This window comes from Schistocerca cancellata, chromosome 1, assembly GCF_023864275.1.
Source record: "Schistocerca cancellata isolate TAMUIC-IGC-003103 chromosome 1, iqSchCanc2.1, whole genome shotgun sequence".
NCBI classification, from domain to species: domain Eukaryota; kingdom Metazoa; phylum Arthropoda; class Insecta; order Orthoptera; family Acrididae; genus Schistocerca; species Schistocerca cancellata.
The window spans coordinates 914,241,070-914,263,068 of NC_064626.1; positions in this window are offsets into that span (position 1 = coordinate 914,241,070).

Sequence of the window (21,999 nt, forward strand, 5' to 3'; positions counted from 1 at the left end):
ATGCTGAGCTGAATCATTCTCCATCAGGACGTTGTCATTACATAGACTTTTTACAGTTTTTAGATTACTTATTATATCTTATAACCCTTTATGAATATAAAAATGCTGAAACATTTTCGAAATTTCTTACCTCTCGTCTAATGACAAACATGATTTTAATTCGGTGGAGCCCCTGTTAATAGCCTTTCACAACGCTGCGGCTGTTAGGAGGCTGATCACTGGCTCAGAAGGAACTTACTCGAGCTGTTAGGAATACACAAGTCGATTCAAGAGGAGCCCTCATACGTTAGAAAACCTAACTGACGTACGACAAGTGCCTCCGAAATTGTTCGCTAACTTCTCAACAGCCATCCATTCCCCGGCACGTGTGGCACATCTTAATATGGTTTCACATCTCAAGACTTGAAGTGATGTGTAAGATCCTTGCGCTCTGAGCTATTAAGGGGAGGTTTACTATCTTTTGGTTCAAGAAATCGATTTTTTAAATTGCATTTTTGGATCCATAAAAGTGTTTAGAATCCACCCCTGAAACGGTTTTTCCGAATACGAAACGGAAATGTTTGTTATTCGCGGTTGAGCAAAAAAATGCACCTGCCTGAAAAGGGCGTTTTTCACGCACCAGTTTTTTTTTCTTTCGGAGGACGAGTTATTGTACCGGTGCTTGGGAGGAAACACAAAATTCATATGAAAGTTTCAACGCGTGTGTTTGGAAGTTAGTCACCAAGCATTTGCATTCTGGTGCGAAGACTGTGGGGATTGCGACTTTCCTGGCAGTGAGCAGCTTCAACGAGGGGTACTCAGCAATTATGAAGACCATAACAACGATGGACGTCACCCTGGGACTCTATTCTTTCACCGACGAGAGCTTCAGACTGAGGGACAGACAACGGCGGACCAGGACATGCCTTATAGATATTTTTGCGCACATTCTCGACCTTTAACAACTAGCACTTTGCCTTTCTGAAGCGGGAATTATCAGGGAACTCGTCTAGAATATGTTCTATTAGGCAGAGCGTTGCATACTAGTGGGAAAAACTACAGTCGTACGACAAGTCGACAACGAAAGTGCGATGAACGTAAGTCTTTTGTTACCTAAATACTGGAAACAGGGAGGAGAGAAGCTGACTATTACTTGAATTAATGTGTTCGTCCTTTCAAGGTGTGTACCTGTGCACAGAAAAGAAATTCCAGTTCATGGGGAAGTTCCTCGCACCTTGCCCTAATCATAGATGATATCTTCACGTGACTGCTACAAGACAGAAAAAGAAATCGTGCATCAAATCATGCACTTCCAAACTTAATTGCGTCAGGAAAAAATTATTTACATTAGATTACAGTAACTGATTGATTCAACGGAAGCGTCCGATTCCACCCGTCGGCTTTGACCCGTGACGTAAGACTGATGAGGTGTGTGACGTCACGACGGCGCGGAGTTTAGTTTGTGAGAGAGGCGTGTTTGTAGGTGTCGTTTTGATGTGATCGTTGGTGCTCTCTGTTAGTGTTTATGTGTTGTGTGTTAGGTGATGTTTTTGGTTTAGTTTGCGTGTCTGGCGTGTTTATAGGTGGCGTATTGTTGCTGTTGCTGGTTCTCTGTGGTGGTGTGTTTATGAGTAGCGTGTTCTGAAGCGTAAGGGGTTCACTTACGTGGTAGCATTGCACGTGTGTGGTATCGGTGGTGACTGTGCTTTCAGCAGATATTTTTCAGTGAGTTAAGGATTTTGGTTTTGTTATGTCGACGTTATTATAGTTTTTTTCTGTTCGTCGTGTGTGAATTTTGGTAAATTGCTTTGTTTATGTCTTTGTTAGGTATGGATATGACTGACAAGGTCAAGAGTTCTTGGTTGTTGGCGATGATGGGGGACAGTGCGTTCTCTCTCATAAAATTTCTTCGGCTATTCGGCCTGTTGGGTGAAGTCGTGAAGTGTTCAGTGTGTCGTGAAGAAATGAGGCTTACTAAAGTTCCGGCGTCTCGGACCAGGGACGGTTATATGTGGAGATGTCGTAAGGATAATTTATGGTTGTTTGTATTGGTGATTTGGTATTTTGCTTTGCCGTTGACTTATTTTACTTTAGGGAATTGTTTGATTGCAAGGTGTGGTTGTGGCTATGGCTGGTTTTGTATCGTTACTTGTTGTTGACCCATATAGGTCAAGGGAGATGTTCGATTCCAATTTCGATTTTCTTGGGGTAGGATTAAGTGTCGTGGGGTGAAAGTTTTGAGATTTATAGTGCGGTATCTGTTGTTTCTGTTGACCTATATAGGTCAAGGGAAGTGATCGACTGCAGTGGATTTTGTGTGTAGTGGAATTTGGGAAGGTTGTGGGGTCTTGTTATTTTAGTGTTTTTTTGTCGTTTGGTGTAGTAGCGTGTGTTTATATTTAGTTTTCCCCCACCCAAAAACCCCCAATTTCCCCCGCCTATCCCGTTAGTTTCATTATACAGGGCTATTACAAATGATTGAAGCGATTTCATAAATTCACTGTAGCTCCATTCATTGACATATGTTCACGACACACTACAGATACGTAGAAAAACTCATAAATTTTTGTTCGGCTGAAGCCGCACTTCAGGTTTCTGCGTCCAGACCGCTCGAGAACGCAGTGAGACAAAATGGCGACAGGAGCCGAGAAAGCGTATGTCGTGCTTGAAATGCACTCACATCAGTCAGTCATAACAGTGCAACGACACCTCAGGACGAAGTTCAACAAAGATCCACCAACTGCTAACTCCATTCGGCGATGGTATGCGCAGTTTAAAGCTTCTGGATGCCTCTGTAAGGGGGAATCAACGGGTCGGCCTGCAGTGAGCGAGGAAACAGTTGAACGCGTGCGGGCAAGTTTCATGCGTGTATCTGGACATGCTGGAAAATTGGCTCATGCCACAACTGGAGACCGACAGCGCCGCCGACTTCATCTTTCAACAGGATGGTGCTCCACCGCACTTCCATCATGATGTTCAGCATTTCTTAAACAGGAGATGGGAAAACCAATGGATCGGTCGTGGTGGAGATCATCATCAGCAATTCATGTCATGGCCTCCACGCTCTCCCGAGTTAACCCTATGCGATTTCTTTCTGTGGGGTTATGTGAAAGATTCAGTGTTTAAACCTCCTCTACCAAAAAACGTGCCAGAACTGCGAGCTCGCATCAACGATGCTTTCGAACTCATTGATGGGGTTCAAAAATGGTTCAAAAGGCTCTGAGCACTATGGGACTCAACATCTTAGGTCATAAGTCCCCTAGAACTTAGAACTACTTAAACCTAACTAACCTAAGGACATCACACACACCCATGCCCGAGGCAGGATTCGAACCTGCGACCGTAGCAGTCCCGCGGTTCCGGAGTGCAGCGCCAGAACCGCACGGCCACCGCGGCCGGCTCATTGATGGGGACATGCTGCGCCGAGTGTGGGAGGAACTTGATTAACGGCTTGATGTCTGCCGAATCACTAAAGGGACACATATCGAACATTTGTGAATGCCTAAAAAAACTTTTTGAGTTTTTGTATGTGTGTGCAAAGCATTGTGAAAATATCTCAAATAATAAAGTTATTGTAGAGCTGTGAAATCGCTTCAATCATTTGTAATAACCCTGTATTTTTGGAGGAATATCTGTTTGGTGGTTTTTCGGTCTATTTTAGTGTTTATTGTGTTTACGCGATGACGTGATAGGAGCGGTATGGGAGTTGTTGTGAATGGCCGTTTCCGCCATATTGGTGACGTCATGGTCAAAGCAAAGGAGTGAAATCGGAAGCTTCCGTTATCCCCAACTGATTAAACGATAGCGCTCCTGTGTGTGGTATTTAGCACCGAAACAGTCAGTCAACTGATAAAAGTGTGACTGCAGACTAAAGCAAATAATTGTTTCTGATATATGGACTGATCATCTTAGTAGTTTAGTCCCTTTAAACAACAAACAAACAAGCAACTTGATTCTGTCACCGCAATCTGTGTAATGTTAATTGTGATCGTTGCCCAGCTTTCAGCAGCAAATCCTCATCACAAACGCTTTCATGAAGGCAGCCTATTTAACAGGAAAATCGACGATTAGGGTCTAACATCCCGTCCACAACAAGGCCAATAGAAATGGTGTTCAGAGACACGGGCTAAGACAACGCCAGTGCACATACTTCTCTCATTATAATACGTAATGTCCAAGACATTCCTCAGATTCCATGGCCATCATAATCACCACCACCTATGTTCTCCGTTGGGCCTTCCTGGAACTTGATGGGATAGCATCTAATGCATTATCGGAAAAATCCAGTGGCTATTTGTAAGAAGAGATGATAATGAAATATTGTCTGCCGAGATGACATCTGGTATGTCCACGACTGCCACCGGGATGGTCTACGCAAGACAACTATCCATCCTGCCCTCACGCTTTTATTTACCATTCACAAATGATGTATGGGAAGAGCGACTGTTTGTAAGCCACTGATCAGCTCTAACCTCTCTGATTCACCTGTGTCGATGGATTTTGTGACATGTGAGAGGAAGTAATACGTTGCTAGATTCTTCTTGGAATGTACGCTCTCGCAACTTTTGCAATAAACCTCTCCATCAGACACAACGTGTTTCTGGAAGTTCACATTGTAACAAGAGAAATCTCTACAACAAACTTAAATCACTGTCAAAAATAACCTGTTCATAGGTGAACGACCTCTTGTTATGAACACGTACAGCGTTGCTGCACGTGAAATAAACTTAACTGTAGTGATACTATGGCTATAAGTTGTCAACTTGTCATTGTCTACTAGAATAGTTATACGATCGAGTTTTTCTTTCTTCAGACAAAGCATAATAAGTAACTGTGGGCAGCAGTTATAACAGAAGCTCATACCATTGCTTGTGTGGTGCTGAAAGAGATGGGCACTTCAACTGATAAAGCTCTTCTTACGCCGAACGAAAGGCTGATTACAACTCGTGCAGAAACCAGATGGTAGTTACAAAAGTCGAGGGGCATGAAAGAGAACGTGTGGTTAAGAAGGGAGTGAGACAAGGTTATAGCCTATTCCCGGTGTTATTCGATCTGTACTATGAGCAAGCAGTAAAAGAAACCAAAGAAAAATTTGGAGTAGAATTAAAGTTGACTGAGAAGAAATAAAAACTTTAAAGTTTGCCGATGAAACTGTGATTCTGTCAGAGACAGCGAAGTGTTTCGAAGAGCAGTTGAACGAAATGGATAGTGTCTAGGAAAGATGGTTATAAGGTGAACATGAACAAAAGTGTAGCGAGAGTAATGGAGTGTAATCGAATTCAATTAGATGATGCTGGAGGAATTGCATTAGGATACGAAAAGAAGTAGATGAATTTTCCTATTAGGGCAGCAAATTAGCTGATGATGACTGAAGTAGTGAGAATATACAATGTAGAGTGGCAATTGCAAGAAAATTCTGTCTGAAGAAGAGAAATTTATTGTTTGTTGTTGTTGTGGTCTTCAGTCCTGAGGCTGGTTTGATGCAGCTCTCCATGCTACTCTATCCTGTGCAAGCTTCTTCATCTCCCAGTATTTACTGCAATCTACATACTTCTGAATCTGCTTAGTGTATTCATCTCTTGGTCTCCCTCTACGATTTTTACCCTCCACACTGCCCTCCAATGCTAAATTTGTGATCCCTTGATGCTTCTGAACATGTTCTACCAACCGATACCTTCTTCTTCTCAAGTTGTGCAACAAACTCCTCTTCTCCCAAATTCTATTCAATACCTCCTCATTAGTTATGTAATCTACCCATCTAATCTTCAGCATTCTTCTGTAGCACCACATTTCGAAAGCTTCTATTCTCTTATTGTCTAAGCTATACAAATACTTTCAGAAACGACTTCCTGACACTTAAATCTATACTGGTGCTAAAAAATTTCTCTTCTTCCGAAACGCTTTCCTTGCCATTGCCAGTCTACATTTTATATCCTCTCAACTTCGACCATCATCAGTTATTTTGCTCCCCAAATAGCAAGACTCCTTTACTACTTTAAGTATCTCGTTTCCTAATCTAATTCCCTCAGCATCACCCGACTTAATTTGACAACATTCCATTATGCTCGTTTTGCTTTTGTTGATGTTCATCTTATATCCTCCTTTCAAGACACTATCCATTCCGTTCAACTGCTCTTCCAAATCCTCTCCTGTCTCTGACAGAATTACAATGTCATCGGCGAACCTCAAAGTTTTTATTTCTTCTCCATGGATTTTAATACCTACTCCGAATTTTTCTTTTGCTTCCTTTACTGCTTGCTCAATATAAAGATTGAATAACATCGGGGAGAGGCTACAACCCTGTCTCACTCCCTTCCCAACCACTGCTTCCCTTTCCTGCCCCTCAAATAATTAACACAAAAGCATGGCCCTGAATTAGAATAAATCCTAACAAAAACCTACACCTTTTTATGAATCACTTACCTCACAGAAAGTCTTCATTACACGAACTACAGCAAATACATCAGTCATCATTTTACAATCAATAACCAACCAACACTAAATCTCCATGAAGGACACACGTCCAAATCGGCCGCTCGCGCCAACACTGCTAAACTCCATCACTCTTTTACAGAGGGTGCACAGCGCTGTCAGTGCTATTAATGCGGTCTATAGCGCTGCCGACATGCAAGCACATAAACAGGCTACTTACAACGTGGAGAGTGCCCAAGTATGGAAATGGAACATGGAAAATAAACAGTTTAAACAAGAAGAGAATAAAAGCTTTTGAAATGTGGTGCTACAGAAGAATGATGAGGATTATGTGGATCGGTTGATACGACCGTATTCTGAGTCATCAGTGGATCACCAGGAGGAAGTATGGGGGGGGGGGGGTTAAAATATTGAACGAAGCGACGAATACAGTAGTCAGACTGAAAAGGTTGTACGTTGCAGTACTTATTAGGAGATGAAGAGGCTTACACAGGATAGAGTAGCATGCAGAGACGCATCAAACCAGTCTTCTGACTGAAGATCACAACAACAATAACTTACTTTTATTATTGTTATTTTTATCTATTCTGCTGTATTTATAGTTTTTCATTTGAAAGCGATATCAAAGTACCAGAGGTTCCAAAGTCAGGAACAAAGCATGGTAATGGCTGAGTTCCACATCCGCAGCATCTGTACTAGGGTTAGTGATAAAGTTTCGGCTAACGGTTCTAAAAATAAAATGACGTAATTTTGGTTTGTTTGGGGGTGCATGGCGGCAGTCTGGTACACATTGAAGTCCTACGCCAAAATACCCATAAGCTCACCGATAGAGGCGCCAAATGAAAATCGTGTATTGTGTGTAACTTTCTGCGTTTGAAGGGGAACAATGCAGCCACAATCCATGCCTACTTAGTGGGGCATATTGCAGCAATGCACTGTCGAAAGAAGCAATGATAACGTGACGCAGACGCTTCCGCTGTGGTCAAATAACTCTGAATGACGAAAACGAACATTAGGAACGTTTAAGATTTAGTATGTGTAGGCTGCACCCGGTACCAAGATGTTCATAAGCAACCTTCATTGTGCGTACAAAAAACAAATATTCTTGATTTTATTGTTCCGTTTCTTGAAATTGCTCTTACTTTTGATATTGTTTTTCTACCAGATGGCTTGAAAATGCCCAAGAGAGCGAAATTAGATAAAAGCAAAAGCATGACAAAGTGCTTACTAGAAAAAGGGAAAAAGCACGAAATAAAGTGTTTATTTCAAAAAGAGCCTGTTTATGAAAATGGCTTACCTCAAGAAATTCACAAAGGCCATGAGCTCATGTATACGAAAGACTAACAAATTTTTTCTAACCCCGTATTCTCCTGGCATGGCCCCCATTGACTTCTTCCTCTTCCCTCGGTAGCAGAAACCACTGCATAACAGGGATTTCCAAAATAACGACGAGGTGATTTTCGGAACGAACGTTTCCTAAACAGCTGAAATGACTGCTATAAAAAACATCTCCGCGAAGTCATCTGTCGTTGGTAAAAATGTCGAGCACTAGAGGGTGATCATGTAGGGAAGGGCTGCTAACACCAGCCTGATTTTTATTCCGGGATGATAATTTAAACCTTATGTCAACACGTGGTATGACATCTTGCGACAGGAGACTTCAACTTATCATACGTAACTTTGGTTGCACATACATCAGTAAATCGTCGTTGCCGCTACTCTTTTCTTTAGGGTAGCAGTTCTCTGTACTCTCACTTTACACTGGCGCTGGACTTTGTCCTACATCTGCAGTCTCATGGTTCCTCTGGAATTGTGTCTCCTACCTATGTCCGCATCTGTCGTGCGCACATACTCACTTGTTCACACACACACACACACACACACACACACACACACACGACACATGCAAAGACTCGACTCTTAATCCCATGACATTTCAGTAACAGAGGCACAGCACTGTCACAGATACGTGAACCATACGAAACGAGACTGTTGGCTCCAGATTGTTATTGAACGAACCTGGCCGCACAACACAGAGACCTGGTGCGACAGCGAAGGAATCTAACTGGAACATCAAACAATGACATTTCGGCCAGCGCAGAGCAACTGCGGTGACGCACATCTTGGCCGAATATCACGGCTGCCTTCCCCACGCGTGAGCCGACACGAGATGGATGGGGCGAGATGGGAACACGAAATAGCGCTCCCTGCCGCCTGTCACATCAAAGTACACGGCTGGGTGACAGGAAGGGCGCGCGCGAGATGATAGGCATCTGTCCCGTGTCACCAGCCGGCGCGCCGTTGCGACAGCGCAGGTGTTGCGGCGTGGGGCCGATTGTTCACAGGGTCCGCGCTCTCCGCATACGCGACACGCCTCTCTGCTCTGCAGATTCCGGCAGCCGATATCGCTAATGTACGTTTTCCACTCGCATACAAATCATCTGAGCCTTTCTGTAGCCTACTTCGGACTGCGTACAATTAAAAGGCATCTCAGATTTTAAGAACGATATTTTAGTGGTACGCGGGTGCACCGCCCACTTCGCTAGATACGAAAACCGGTCTGGAAAGGAATTGGCGAGCACTAGCACTGCCCACCCAGTTTCGGCTTCACGTGCAAAGCGGAGCTACTTGCGAAAGCACTGTGCTCTGCCACACCGAAGTACGGTATTGGCCGTCAAGATTGCAACACAGGAAGAATAACAAATAACGTCTTACTTCTCGTGTTGAAACAGTATTGTAGGAAGAATACGTCATTAAATTTGTAGATTATTTGAGAGTATGCAGGATGTGAAATTCATTGTCTCCAGCAGCAAAAACACGAAGTCACGCAGCAGGTGAAGCGTAAGTTCATTGCTGCTAGTAAACCTTTCAGGATGTGAGGTCTTGGTCCAAGAAATTCTTCTGTTCCTGACGTTTCGTCCAGGACTGCGCTGGACATCCTCAGAGGCTGACGAGCGCCTCTGAGGATGTCCAGCGTAGTCCTGAACGAAAAGTCAGGAGCAAAAGAGTTTCTTGGACGATGACCTCACATCTCGAAAGTTTACCAGCAGCTATGTCATCCGGTCGTGATAGCCTTCATTCTATGAAACTTCGTTGATCACGAAGTATGTAACGTATGCATGACGCGTTTCTGACTTATTGGGTTGTTGCATAAGTTCGTAGCGTTCTTCCATAAATTTAACAAAAAAATTGTTCAAATGGTTCTGAGCACTACGGGACTTAACATCTGAGGTAATCAGTCCCCTAGACTTAGAACTACTTAAACCTAACTAAGCTAAGGACATCACACACACCCATGCCCGAGGCACGATTCGAACCTACGACCGTAGCAGCAGCGCGGTTCCAGACTGAAGCACCTAGAACCGCTCGGCTAAATTTAACAGACACAACAGATGTACATAACGGACAGCAGTCGTCAATAATATATTTTCCTTCACTCCTTACAACAATCTATCAACGTTGGATTCCGCAACTATAGGAACCACATGATTTTGAGGCAAAGAACTCGTTTAGCCATGTCCCGAGCATATTTCCATCCGGAAAGATATTTTATCGAATGTTGTTCGATAGGGAGCGGAAAAGATGAGAATGTGAAGCCGCAAGATCAGGTGAATAAGGTGGGTGCGGAATGATTTCCCAGCCCAACTCCTGCGTAGTATTTTTTGTCACCCTAAAGGAATGCGTTATTATGGATTGGCATCACTTCATGCAGTCTTCTTGGACTCAGTTGTTGAGAATAAATGTCAGCAGTGGTGATTACACATCAGGGAATCAATTTGTAGTACACCACACCGTCACTATTCCACCACATGCATCTTTTGTATATGCACGCACAACTTTGTACGAGGAGTTGCTGCTTTGTTTGGGTTCAGCCAATCCTTTCTTTTCCTTATATTAGCGTAAAGACATCATTTCTCGTCACCAATAACGATAGAAGATAGGCATGGCGGTGTTGTTTACGAGCCAGTTGATGACAAGAAAGCAGAGATACACATAAGGCCACCCGCTGATTTTTGTGATTTTGGCCTAGAGCCTGCGGTGCCCACACACGTGATTTATGAACCCTCCACATTATAAGCAGATGTCGCATGATGGTGGAATGATCGCAGTTCATCACATTTGCTAGTTCTCGAGAACACTAATGTTGATCATTGTGGAGTAATGCGTTTAAACGATCATCAAACCCCGAAGATCTTACTCAACGTGGAGAGTCACTAATGTCCAGACGATCCTCCTTAAAACTAGAAAACCATTTTCTTGCAGTGCTCTGACCAATGGCATTATCTCGATACACGACGCAAATGTTTCTGGCTGCCTCAGCTGCTGTCGCCCCTCTACGAACTGAAACAGGAGAATATGTCGGGAACGTTCCGGTTTCTCCACTTGGCATTCCATTTTCTAGCGTACGCAGCTCCACTGACTATCTCCAAATGACAAGATGACAACATGTAAACTCAAATAGTGACAGTGAACTACAAATAAGAAATGACAATCGATGAATAAATGTATATCAACCAAAATACCAACATGAAAAACAAAAACGCTTCGAACTTATGCACCAACCTAACAGTAAATATGCGTAGATCATAGTTAAGCCTCTGTATGTCCATCTTTTCACGGATGGTTGTGGGACTTTGGCTGTTCAGTTCAGAGTGTCAAATCAAATTGTTTTTGTATTGGGATACCAGTTTCGGTGATGTATTACTCAATTTTCAGGCCCCTTGACCGAGTCGACAGGTGATGTTAGAACTGATCGCTGTCTCAAATATCTACGGACACCAGTACTGCGTGCTGGCTCCTATTTTGACTGGACCAGAATTGGGAATCTTTCTACAATCAGTCAGGGGGCCTGAAGATGGCTTAATATGTAGCCGAAACTGGTACCCTAATAAAATACAATTTGGAAATTTAGATGGCTGAAATGTGTTTGATTTAACATTCCGCAATTAAGCTGTTTAGGCAGCAAAAAAGGCAAGCAGCAGGCAATGAAGCTACGGTCGCAGGTTCGAATCCTGCCTCGGGCATGGATGTGTGTGATGTCCTTAGGTTAGTTAGGTTGGTTCAAATGGCTCTGAGCACTATGGGACTTAACTTCTGAGGTTATCAGTCCCCTAGAACTTAGAACTACTTAAACCTAACTAACCTAAGGGCATCACATACACCCATGTCCGAGGCAGGATTCGAACCTGCGATCGTAGCGGTCGCGCGGTTCCAGACTGTAGCGCCTAGAACCACTCGGCCACCCCGGCCGGCGGTGAGTTACGTTTAAGTAGTTCTAAGTTCTAGGGGACTGACGACCTCAGCAGTTAAGTCCCATAGTGCTCAGAGCCATTTGAACCATTTGATGAAAGACTTTATTGATCATAAAGTATACAAGACACATTTCGGAATTATTTTCGTCTTCCTAAATCTAAGTGCAAAGTCAACACAACGACAAGAACGTTACCACTGTGTACATAACATGAGATGGCAGACTATCCTGGTTATCGACTAACGAGTCGGACTAAGCTTGGATGAGAAATAGGGGTATGCCATTTTTTCCTACGTCAGTTCTATGTCCCAGTTCATTCCAAGTGGCTGACGAGTGGTATCATTATAGTCTCTTGATAATCCATGACTAGATATTTTCAGAGGGTGAGAGAAGGGTCCGCCTCCGTAGCAGAGTGGTTAGTGCGGCTGAGTACTATGTGGAGGAACCGGTATTACCAGGAATTTGTTCTTGGTACGAGCACTAGAAGGGGTACACTGCGCCCATGATGTCAATAATTGAGGAGATACTTGACCGAGTAGTAGCGGCTCCGGATCACAAAAACTGACAATGGTCGGGAGAGCGGTGAGCTGACGTTACACCCCACCATCCCACATCCAATGAAGTCATTGGCAGGGGATGACATTGCTGTCGGTCTTAACCGATGTACCCGCCAGGCCCTGTAAGCTGGGGGAACTTCTGTATCGAGGAACAGGCAACGCGCGACCTTGCTTCATCGTGTTGAATGGTATCAAGAAGACCTCAAAGACAGGACACAGCCACCGACCTTAACAAACCAGCAATGTAAGTGGTCCGAATTACAGCCTATGCGAATCACATGTGATCCTGTTGTGTACGCAACGGAACGTTAAAATGCCGTGCATGGTGCTGGACCACGCCCGTGTGACGACGAAGAAACCAATATGGCGACTTTCATACTCCTATTCATGCACCTCCAAACGTGGATACGTTTATCGTGATGTAGCACTCAGAATCGGGATTCGTCTGAAAATAAAGGACTACATCAGGATCTTTGCGCTATATACCGAGAAAGGAGTTACAGCGGTTTCGATATTGGACTTCCGTTCAAAAAGTACGGAAATCAAATCCTCGTTCCACATTCCTCGTTCAGATTTTCCGTGGCTTCCATGAATCACTTCAACTGAGTGCCGACACGGTTTCTTCAGCGACACCACTGCCCGTTTCCCACCCCGTCCTTGCTCAACTGAGCTGGTGTTGCATCTCTAATGATATTGAAATCAACGAGGCCTTAGAAACGTCTCTTTCTCCTTTCTGCGTAATGCTTTCTGCTACGTTTAGCGACTCCATGACTGGACGTTCCTCGGCATGACACTGGACTCGCATTCGGGAGGACGAAGGTCCAATCCCGAGTCCGGCCATCCTGATTTAGGTTTTTCGTGATTTCCCTAAATCGCTCCAGGCAAATGCCGGGATGGTTCCTTTGAAAGGGCACGGCCGACTTCCTTCCCCATCCTTCCCTAATCCGATGAGACCGATGACCTCGCTGTCTGCTCTCCTTCCCCAAAACAACCAATCCTCGGCATGCTATTCACAAAGTTGTCGAAGAGTTGTGATCCATTAAGTCGGATGTGATGAGAGAGGAGTTTCTGACATCATGCTCCGTCGGGACATCTGCGGAGACATACGAGGTGAGGGGAACGTTTTCGAGTGCACGATATACTACACTCTCGGAAAACATTGACTAGAAGGAGGGACAAGATGATAGAACAAGTGTTAAGACATCACAGAACTATTTCTGTGGTGCTAGAGGGATCCATGGATGGCAAAAACTGTAGGGTATTGCAGGGGCTGGAATATACCCAACAAATAATCCAGGACTTTGAGTGTAAATGCTATCCTGAGAAGATGAGTTTGGTACGGGAGAGGAAGTTTATTGTGCGGGGCCCTGCCTAACTTTGCAGAAGACAGATGACCGCTTCCTCCCTTCCCCCTTCTCACATTCCCCCCCAAAAATATCGTGTTCTTCGACAACAAGCAGAAACAATCACTTTGCTGAAAGGCGTTTAGCGTTGCAGATCCGGCATCCCATCCGTAATACGCCGAAGCCACATTCAACAGGTCAGCCGATGGATTGCGAGCAACATGTGCAGATGTAATGTGTAGAAAGTAATATGTTCTGTCCTCGAAAGAGGTCACATGAACATACAACATGCGAGATAGGAGGTAAGAAATTGATACTGCGAGTTAGCACTTCGGTAAGATACTACACATGCGTTTGGAAGGCAGAGGGCTCAAATCTCTGTCAGCTCATCCAGGTTTGTGTCTTTGGTTTCCTAGATCACTTAAGGAGAATATGGGGATGTTTCCTCTGTAAATAATCCTACTGATTTCCTTGTCCATCCTTTCCAATCCACAATCCATGCATGTACTCCGTCTCTAGAACCTCGGCGCCGACGGGCCGTTTACCCTAATCATCTATAAAATAAGTTTTAAGTTAGGGTTGTGTGTGTGTGTGTGTGTGTGTGTGTGTGTGTGTGTGAGAGAGAGAGAGAGAGAGAGAGAGAGAGAGAGAGAGAGAGACAAAGGGAGAGGGGGAGAGGGAGAGAGGGAGAGCGGGAGAGGCGGAGGGAGGGAGGGAGGGAGGGAGGAAGGAAGGCCGGGCGTGCGTTTAGGGTTCTCAACGCCTGGGTTATTTGCAGCGTAGCGAGGGTCTACGGAATTACTAGTGTTTACTAAATAGTTAAATCTCAGTAACATTTTATTGCATTCAGCCTTTAGGTCTGAAACTCGTAATGGAGCAAGTTGCACATAAAAAAAATAAAAAATAAAAAAAAACACGAAGGAATTATCCGAATTCGGTGGGTGTGATGAACATGTACAGAGGAATAAATACAAATTCAGAAAAAATGGATGTTTCATTCAAGAGAAAGAGCCTCACAAACTGAACAAGAAAATAATGCGTTGGTCCACCTCTGACCCTTATGCAAGCCGTTATTTGACTTAGCTTTGGTTAATATGGTTGTACGATGTCCTCCTGGGGATTCTGTCCAATTGGCGCGTTAGATCGACAAAATCCAGAGCTGGTTGGAGGGCCCTGTCTGTAACGCTACAAACGTTCTCAGTTCTGGAGACATCTGGCGACCCTAGTGGCCAAAGTAGAGTTTGGAAAGCACTATGACAGGCAGTAGAAACTCTCGCTGTGTGCGGGCCGGCATTATCTTGTTGAAATGTAAGCCCAGGATGGCTTGCCCTGAAGGGCAACAAAACGGGGCGTGGAATATCGTCGACGTACCACGTGGATGACAACCGAACTGGTCCTCCTATGAAATGAAATGTCACCCCAAACCATCACTCGTCATTGTTGGGCCATATGGCGGGCGACATTCAGGTTCGTGTCCCACTGTTGTTTGGGGCATCTCCATACTCGTCTTCGTTGCTCAGCGGCGCTGAATTCGAAGCGGGGCTCACCAATGAAGACAACCTTCCACAAGCGATTGAAAAGAGTTTGCGAAGTGGGGAGGATGCAGCTTTGGCCAATTCAGCCCTTATAGTTAACACAAGCACTTGGCCTGAAGACATTAAAGACTATAGTTTTAGGGGAAAATATGTTGAATGACTTGCCTTTCACTTTCAGATGAACAAACGAGATACCATTAAAGCGCTTCATGAGTATGTTTTAGACCGTCACGAGAAATTTAGCGACAATTGTGGAAAAAAAGAAACAAAGTATCCTAGAAATTTACTTCCGTCGAAAGAATTCCAGTATCATCTAGTGAATGTGAAACAGGATTTTTCCAAATGAATGTGACCATTGATGACGGTAGAGCCTGTCTATTAACAAAAACTGTTTCTTAGTTAAGCTGACTGGGCGACCACGGATTCGTTTTGACCCATCAAAGTACGTGGAATCTTTGCTGCTTCGTGGACGGCAGTTCGCTGTGGGCGCCAGCAGTAAGGAAAGAGAGATGGAAGGGACGTCTAATGCAAACCTTCCAAAGATTTGGATAGATTTATAATGTGGAAGTCATTCCTTTTTTAGTATTTTGTAGTTCAAATTTACCTGTGTTCACCTTACTGCCATTTCGTTCTTGTAACAAATCGTGAATTGAAAATAATATTTAACTTAATTAATAAAACATGTAATAAAAGACTGTTGGTGCACGTGGAGTTTTCACCAGGACAGATGTCGTGTTCTCACTTTTAAAATGCGTTAAAATAACGTTTTAAGAAGTATAAATCTCTAAAACACCTCGCCACCCCCCCTCCCCCCGCCTGCAGGTAACATTATCATGAAGCTCTTTTTATTACAGAAAAATATATGTTGCAAGAGACGAGGGAAAAAGAAGGCTAAAGTTCTACGGGAACATCAGCAGGCAGCCACCAACAAGGCTTACCAACAAAATTCAAACACACGCACGAGGGATCAAGTCATCAGTACCACGGATAACACAAGTGAAACTTGACCTAGAAAAAGCACAAATCGATCCAGTAGATACTAAAGACAAAAAAATATAGATTCAAAATATACAAGATGAATGTTAGATCAGAGAAGTATCAGAGAACCCAGACACAAAGAGGACTGAGACAGAAAGAGACTCCGTGGGAAAAAACGAGAGAATCGTGGACGATCAGAAAAAAATGTTCAAATGAGGCAGAATGCTTTGCATGATCCTACAGGGTCTCGACGTAAATAATTGCCTGCTAACAATGTCACTCCAAATCGAAATGCAATAAAAGTTTGACTTCTATTTAAGTTGTGAAAATGACGTATAAATGGCATTAATTTAGAATGACTATGTTCATTGTAAGGTAGAGAATACAATTTATAATGTTATGTTAGCCGGGGATCTAGAAACGACAGAGAGGCTCCGTCCCCGCCGCAGACGCAGTGGTCCGCAACCCCACGACGACTGCCGCAGTCCACTTCATCCTTCCGCCGCCCCGCACGGAACCCAGGGTTAGTGTGCGGTTCGGCCCCCGGTGGACCCCCTAGGGAACGTCTCACACCAGACGAGTGTAGCCCCTATGTTTGCGTGGTGGAGTAATGGTGGTGTACGAATACGTGGAGAATTTGTTTGCGCAGCAATCGCCGACATAGTGTAGCTGAGGCTGAATAAGGGGAACCGCCAAAAAACCATCCACAGACTGGCCGGCTCACCGGACCTCGACACAAATCCGGCCGGCCGGAGTGGCCGTGCGGTTCTAGGTGCTACAGTCTCGAACCGCGCGACCGCCACGGTCGCAGGTTCGAATCATGCCTCGTGCATGGATGTGTGTGATGTCCTTAGGTTAGTTAGGTCTATGTTCTAGGGGACTGATGACCTCAGAAGTCCCATAGTGCTCAGAGCCATTTGAACCATTTTGAACACAAACCCGCCGGGCGGATTCGTGCCGGGGACCAGGCGCTCCTTCCAGCCCGGAAAGCCGTACGTTAGACCGCACGGCCAACCGGGCGGGCACATTTATAATACTTTCCCTGGCTAAATGGATAACGTCAAAGAAGAAATAAATAAATTAAAAGGAAGCTCCATTTCCGTGGAATGATCACCACCTTCCCCCTCCCCCCGCCCCCACTGTCTGTCAAAAAATAGAATTGAACTAACTGCCACCACAATGAGCGCCACGGCACGATCCACTTCGTCTACAGAGACGAGGCAGCTTCGGAGATTTTAAGAACTAGAACTGGGGTTGCCGCAGCGGCGCGCGTGGCGCCAGCTCGCAAGTTTGCAAAGCTGAGGAATGCGGCGCGGCCCGGGGGCCTCCGGTCTGCTCCACCTACCGGTCCGCCGGAGGTCGTTACTCTCGCCGCTGCAAAAGGCACGGCTGCGGGTATTAACCTGGATATGGCAGTCGCATTAGCGCCGACCAGGATCTCGCGATTATGAAACGTCGGGCCGAGCCGAGCCGCGCCGCTCAGTGCGGCGGTGTGAGGAGAGGAGAGGAGAGGAGCCGGCGTTGGGGCAGGACAGGAGCGCCGCCGCCGTCCCGCCAGCCACGGCCTTCACGCACTTAGCGGGCCTGGCTGGGGTTACCGCCGAGCGAAATTACCGTAGTACTGCCTCCAGCGCTCGCCGCGCACCGCCACAGCCAGCTTTTGCAGTCAGGAATATTTCGCACGCACGGCCATACGTATTCGATTGTTAGCCCTGGAATGTAGGATTACTGGTTTTCACAGGTCGCAACATCAAGAAGGGTTTAAAATATGGTAACTTTACTTACTGCGTATGTAAAGCATTTGAGATGGCAAAAGTCATGGGATACGTCCTAATGTCGTGCTGCACCTCCTTCTGCCCCGAGTACAGCAGCAACACGACGCGGCATGGACTCAACAAATAGTCGTCACGCCTGCAGAAATACTGAGCCATGCTACCTCTGTGGTCATCCATTATTGCGAAAGTGTTGTCGGTGAATCATTTTCTGCACGAAATGACCTCTCGATTATGTCCATTAAGTATTCTAAGGGATTCATATCACGCGATCTGGATGGCCACATCATTCGCGCCGGCCGGAGTGGCCGAGCGGCTCTAGGCGCTACAGTCTGGAACCGCGCGACCGCTACGGTCGCAGGTTCGAATCCTGCCTCGGGCATGGATGTGTGTGATGTCCTTAGGTTGGTTAGGTTTAAGTAGTTCTTAGTTTTAGGGGACTGATGACCTCAGAAGTTAAGTCCCTTAGTGCTCAGGGCCATTTGAACTATTTTTGAACATCATTCGCTCGGGTTTTCCAGAACGTCCTTGAAGCCAGTCGCGCACAATTGTGGCCCGGTGACATCGCATTGCCGATTGGGAACATGAGGTCCACAAATGGTTGCAAATGGTCTCCAAGTAGTTGGCCATAACTATTTCCCGTTAATGATCGGTTCAGTTGGACCAGAGGGCCCAGTCCATTCCGTGCAAACAGAGCCCTCGCGACTGTGGAGGCACCACCGGGTTCCACAATGCCTGTTGACAAACTGCGTCCAAGGCTTCATGGGGTATGCGACACCTAGAACCTTGCCATCAGCTTTTACCAACTGAAATCGGCAATCATCTGACCACAGTTTTCCAGTCACCTAGGATCCGACCTATATGGTCAGGATACCAGGAGAGGCGCGGCAGGCCATGTCATGCTGTTAGCTAAGGCACTGCCATCGGTATTCTGCTGACACAGCCAACTGACGTCAGATTTTGCCACATTGTCCTAACGGATACGTTCATAGTACGTCTGACACTGATTTGTAAGGTTATTTCACGCAGTGTTGCTCGTGTGTTAGCAATGACAGCTTTATGCAAACGCCGCTTCTCTCGATCGTTAAATGATGGCCGCCGACCACTGCATTGTCTGTGGCGAGAGGTAAGCCCTGAAATTTGGTATTCTGTGTACTCTCCCGACACTGTGGATCTCGGAATGTTGATCTCTGAAACGAAATGGAATGTCTCATGTGTCTAGCTCCAACTTCCATTCCGCGTTCAAAGTCTGTTAATTCCGGTCGTGCGGCAATAATCTGTCGGAAAGCTTACCACATGGAGCATCTGAGTACCAATGACAGCTCCTCCAATGCACAGCCCTTTTATACTTGTGTACGCGATACTACCGCCATCTGTATACTTGTAAACCGCTATCCCGCGACTTTGGTCACCTCAGTAGCCATCGATTAGAACTGAGCTTGGATGACAGGTATAGCTAGGTCATCTCACGCTGCTTTAGATCTTTGCCAGAGTTCATCGACACTAGTAGCTGGCCAGTGGTGGCGTGCCAGTCTCCCATTAACCCACGACCCGATACTTCTAGTAGATAAGAGATCTGCAGAACGTATTAGCCAGGACGACAGTCGAACACCGTTAGTATCGATGTGAGTCAGGCTGCATATGCAACGTGTGCTCTTGCGCTGTCTTCTTGAAAGATAACGTCTCGGAGACCTCGACAATACGGTACAACTACCGGCCTCATCACGCAAGAAAAGTAACGGCTGTTGTATAAGTTACCGGTTAGGCGAACCATATGTACTCCAGCGGTCATTGGCATCATACCAGCTTCCGGGGCCATATGACCATTACGAATGCAGTCCAACAACGTTCGTTCTCCAACCACCTTAAAAGACGATGTGGTACCTCTACTGTGACCAGTGATCTTTGGCGCACCGCTACCGGCGCACCTCTCTCTGCTGGCTCGTCTTGGAATGTAACAAAAGTGGTCGCCGTGCTGATATTCACTGGTTACAACGTCTTATGTAGATATCTGTCCTGCTGCGAACAAATCAGTTTCCTTGCTTAAGGTACGTGACATAGCTGCATGATTTTTCCCATTCGAGTGAACAATATGCCTACCTTCACAGTCGCTACACGTGTGGAGTCATTGAGATGGTGAATGGCGTTAACTACGCCTCTTCGGAACCCATCGAAATCACTCAGTCGCGGGTCCGCGATCAACAAGAAACCTCAGTCCCGATAAGTCACGACCCAGCCGCTGTCGAAATTTCTCCTCCTTACACGAGGCATAAAACAACCTGCACACAAACCAACATTCAAATGCAATTTCTAAAAGAAAAACAAGATTCGCAATTTTTATTTTCATAGAGAACGCAGATTTCATTTGCATATCCAAGCATATAGTACACTTCACACCAATTTGTCGTATGTCGCATGCCACTTCCAGAGTTTGCAGTTATAACAACTGCTAGTGTCGACGCATGATGAACACATACTGGCTCTCCCGTCATTTGTGAGATATATATACGTAAATAATTGCATGCTAACATTTATGTTATTCTAAATCGAAAGAATAGTTTGACTTCTATTTAAATTGTAAAACGTGTATCATGACGTTTAAATGGCATTAATTTAATTTAGAATGACTATGTTCATTGTAAGGTAGAGAATACAGTTTACAGTAATGACTTTCCCTGGCTAAATGGCAAACGCCAAGAGACAAATAAATAAATAAGAAGGAAACTCCATTACCGCGGCTTAGACACCATCTCTCCATACCCCCCTCCCCCACAATTATCTGTCATGCGCGCGCGCACACACACACACACACACACATATATATATATATATATATATATATATATATATATATATATATATATATATAAAATTCTGCGGGGGACTCGAGTCCATACTCACGTCGAGTTGCTGCATTACACGGACAAAAGGAGGTCCATCATAATATTAGGAGGTATCCCATGACTTCTCTCATCTCAGTGTGCATATGTGTGGTGTAGTGTCTGTTCTTTCGGACATGCCCAAAAGAAAAGATACACACACACACACACACACACACACTCACACACACACACACACACACACACACATACAGGGTGTTTCAAAAAGACCGGTACATTTGAAACGGTAATAAAAACTAAACGAGCAGCGATAGAAATACACCGTTTGTTGCAATTTGCTTGGGACAACAGTACATTTTCAGGCAGACAAACTTTCGAAATTACAGTAGTTACAATTGTCAACAACAGATGGCGCTGCGGTCTGGGAAACTCTATAGTACGATATTTTCCACATATCCACCATGCGTAGCAATAATATGGCGTAGTCTCTGAATGAAATTACCCGAAACCTTTGACAACGTGTCTGGCGGAATGGCTTCACATGCAGATGAGATGTACTGCTTCAGCTGTTCAATTGTTTCTGGATTCTGGCGGTACACCTGATCTTTCACGTGTCCCCACAGAAAGAAGTCACAGGGGTTCATGTCTGGCGAACAGGGAGGCCAATCCACGCCGCCTCCTGTATGTTTCGGATAGCCCAAAGCAATCACACGATCATCGAAATATTCATTCAGGAAATTAAAGACGTCGGCCGTGCGATGTGGCCGGGCACCATCTTGCATAAACCACGAGGTGTTCGCAGTGTCGTCTAAGGCAGTTTGTACCGCCACAAATTCACGACGAATGTCCAGATAGCGTGATGCAGTAATCGTTTCGGATCTGAAAAATGGGCCAATGATTCCTTTGGAAGAAATGGCGGCCCAGACCAATACATTTTGAGGATGCAGGGACGATGGGACTGCAACATGGGGCTTTTCGGTTCCCCATATGCGTCAGTTCTGTTTATTGACGAAGCCGTCCAGGTAAAAATAAGCTTCGTCAGTAAACCAAATGCTGCCCACATGCATATCGCCGTCATCAATCCTGTGCACTATATCGTTAGCGAATGTCTCTCGTGCAGCAATGGTAGCGGCGCTGAGGGGTTGCCGCGTTTGAATTTTGTATGGATAGAGGTGTAAACTCTGGCGCATGAGACGATACGTGGACGTTGGCGTCATTTGGACCGCAGATGCAACACGGCGAACGAAAACCCGAGGCCGCTGTTGGATCACATGCTGCACTAGCTGCGCGTTGCCCTCTGTGGTTGCCGTAC